The sequence below is a fragment of the Solanum tuberosum genome, unplaced genomic scaffold (genome assembly GCF_000226075.1).
Source record: "Solanum tuberosum cultivar DM 1-3 516 R44 unplaced genomic scaffold, SolTub_3.0 scf00609, whole genome shotgun sequence".
Classification (NCBI taxonomy): domain Eukaryota; kingdom Viridiplantae; phylum Streptophyta; class Magnoliopsida; order Solanales; family Solanaceae; genus Solanum; species Solanum tuberosum.
In genome coordinates this window covers 21,659-25,246 of record NW_006239522.1, presented here as the reverse complement: position 1 = coordinate 25,246, position 3,588 = coordinate 21,659, and positions in this window count along the sequence as shown.

Here is a 3,588-nt window from a genome sequence, read left to right as displayed (position 1 = left end):
ACCCCCACACACCTCCCCAAAAAAGAAGTTGTAAAATCACTTTGAGCCTCTAAACTCGATTGGAATGACCTCTAAAATATACATATTATATATACTAGTGTATATTCTTTGTATATTTAGTGTACTCTTCATTCACCCCAATTGAGTAATGACTTCAGAGAGTTGCTCGGAGGGTAACTACTTCACGTTTTAAACTCTAAAATAGTACGTTCGAGTCACCAAATGAAGCAAAAAGATTGGAACTTCTAAGAGTGTTAGGGTGTAATGGGCCTTATTTGTGAAGAGCTTGTTTGAATTTGCTATTCATTTTGCAGCCCATTATTGAAAGATGAAGCAATAAAGAATAGCCCATACTAAATTAAAGAGGCCTTCTGAATCATTTTCTATATTGATTAACAGCTCATACTACATATTGTGGTCCAAAAGATATGCAATCTTATCAAATTGTGGTCCTTCATTTTATTTATTTGATTTTTCACCTGGTGTCCGATATCTCTATTAAAGCCTAAATATATTCCGATTTACGTTGGGAAGAGCCCCGGAGAGAAGGGCTCCATAGATTTAGTATATAAAAGAAATCCCTGAGACCATGACTATACTTGATAAATATGTAGTACTATATATTCTGAAAAAAAGTAGCCGCAAATCTTTTGTTGAAAATGTGTCAATCAATTTAATTTCCTTCGTCAAAACTTTAATAATAAGTGCACCTAATTAATTATATTTAAAATAAAAATCAGTTCGAATCTTGATTAATATTAATATTATATTTCTTTCATATAGGATGATGTCATGTCACGACATTCAGTATGTCAGCGTTAAAAAAAGTTATGCCGGGCGGTGCAGGTAGAGCTTAACCCGTAAAATTTTTAATTTATCCCGTCACGTATAATTATTTTTTTTCATTTTCAACCCGTCCCACCCGCTCCGCATAAACCCGCCCCGAATGAACCTGCCCCGCATAACTTTTTTAATATTTTCTTTTTCTAGTTAATTTTGATACTAAAATTAAAATTCATAAAAATAATTTCTTTTTTTTATTAAGTTGTATTAATTTAATATGATAGTGACTTAAAATTTTATTTTTTAGAGGTGGAAAACATGTAAGAAATTGTATTATATTTTATTGAACCATTTTCATTTACTATCTTGAATATTCTAGTAGATTTATAGAAATTATCTTAATAAATAATTTTCTATCACTCTTATGACATGTAAAGACTTAAAATTAAATTTGAACTCACATAAAATCACATATACCACAACCCGCTCCGTCCCACATTAATTTTTTAAAAGCCCACTTCAACCCGCCCACATCCCACCCGCCCCGCCCCACATAACCTTAAACCCACCTCGCCCCGTCCCACATCCGTCCCGTCCCGTCCCATTGCCATCCCTAAAGTTATCCAAGAATTGTTTATTTGGTGCAATGATAAAATAAAGAAAACATCACTTTTTACACTACAAAAAGCATTATTGAGTTCGTTTCACTAGTTAAACAGTATAATTACATATAAAAATAAATTATATTAATTATATAAAATTACAATCTAAAATCATATCCTATTACATAATGTTCATCGTGTTTAAAAATATTATTTTTATTTTTTATATATAACTTTTTTTGAACCTCATTGAGAGAAGAAGGATAGAAATTTTCTATTGATTGTGAAGGAAAAGAACTTCACGGAAATTCTGTGAAGGAACTCTTTTTATCGAACAATATTATCGATGTAATGGTTAAAAAGAGTCCTATTAATAATATTGTGCCCCTTCTCATTTCTTTTATTTAATTCTAACTATATAATTATATATCATTAATCTATTATTTTGACATGATCCGAATTGACTCACATGGATAATTCATACCCAATTTCCTTCAAAAGCTCTTTCTAACCCTTACTGTTGTGATCGTCGTTGTGTTAACTCACTTGACGCTCATGAATCTAAGATATAATATACTAAGCTATTCGTAAATTTTTAGATATTTTTAAAAATTGTGCACCTATTAAGAAGTAGTTCTTCCGTACTTTCTCTAATCCGATATAAAACTATTTGACACTTTTTTTAGCCCAAAATGAATGAATTTTTGAAAGTTTAAGATTAATGTATAACTTTTTTTCTTGAATGACCATTCCCGTTGCTGAATTTTTCAATTATTTTTATATCTCAAATAATGATGATTATCTTTACTTTTGAGAAGAATCAAAATGATAATATTTGAAAAGTCCTTTGACTAATGTCTAAATATGTTTCTTAAGGATATGTCCTCCTAATAATTTATTTATATTGGGCAAAAGAGAATATAATTAAAAACATTTACTATTATTTTTATCTTAAACTTTTTAAAAATATTAAGATAATTTTTTTGTTATAGCTATAACTATTTAAGGACAAATGGAGTTTTATTTATTTAAGTACTATTTATTTAAATTAGGTTAGAATTAAGGTTTTCACTGTCACAATCAAGAGGACTGATTATTGAGCTTTTTTATCTTAATTTTTTTATATAAAAAAAAAACTACTCTTTTCATCTCTCTCTGTTGTTATTTTATTGATGATTATTGATTACGATGGATTATTATACTAATTAGGTGATTAAAAGGTACTTATCGTGATTCTAAATGTATGATTAAGTTAGAATAAACAAATGTTACCACCTTAATGGTCCAACCAAAAATGGAAAGGTGTCAAGCTACAACTTCCAAAACTTTTGTTTTAACATCCAACAAAAACTTGCCTTAAAAGGTCAGATTACTATGATAATATATTTTATAATAGCTGCTCAGTCTGAATCTATTGTTTTTTAAATATATAATATAATATAATTAATTAGACAATGCATCTCTTCCTCCATGATACTAGTTAAACTTACCGAAATACCCCTTATCAAAAGAAAAAAATATAGATGCTAAAAAGGATATATTTGTCTTTATGATTGACTTGGTAGTCAAATGAAGGTTGCCCTAAATCTTTTGGTGGAGTTAAAATATTTAGACAATGATTAGGATAAAAAGTTGATACAATTATAGGTTTTTATTCATATTGAAGGTTTAATAACTAATTATAGTTAAGTAATGTAATAAATAAAAATATATTAAGTGATAAAATTTTGTGTAGAAGGCTATACCCTATTATGTATGTATTAATCTAATAAAAATGCTTAATTAGGGGTTGAGTTAGGTTTCATGACAAGTAAAAATATGTGATTTAATGCTTAATAAAATAATTATGAATTATGTGAATATAATTTTAGATTTTAACAAAAATTAAATTAAAAGTACTTTATAATTTCTTTTCATCTAATATTGAAAGATAAAATTATTCACTCTCTATATGTGGAAGATAACAGACACTTATTATAAAATAATAAAGTGGCTAAAAGTTATGAATTCTCTATTATAAATTTCTAAAAAAATAAAAATATTAGATGATTTCTAAATTTTGATAGACAAAATATCCTATATTTGTATTGGTGGTGTCGCAGTAGGCAAGTCTAAACTCTTTTTTTTACTATTAGATCACTCTGATGCTAGAGTTGTTTCATGAGTGAGAAGGAGACCCATTGGGGGGGGGGGGGGGGGCTAT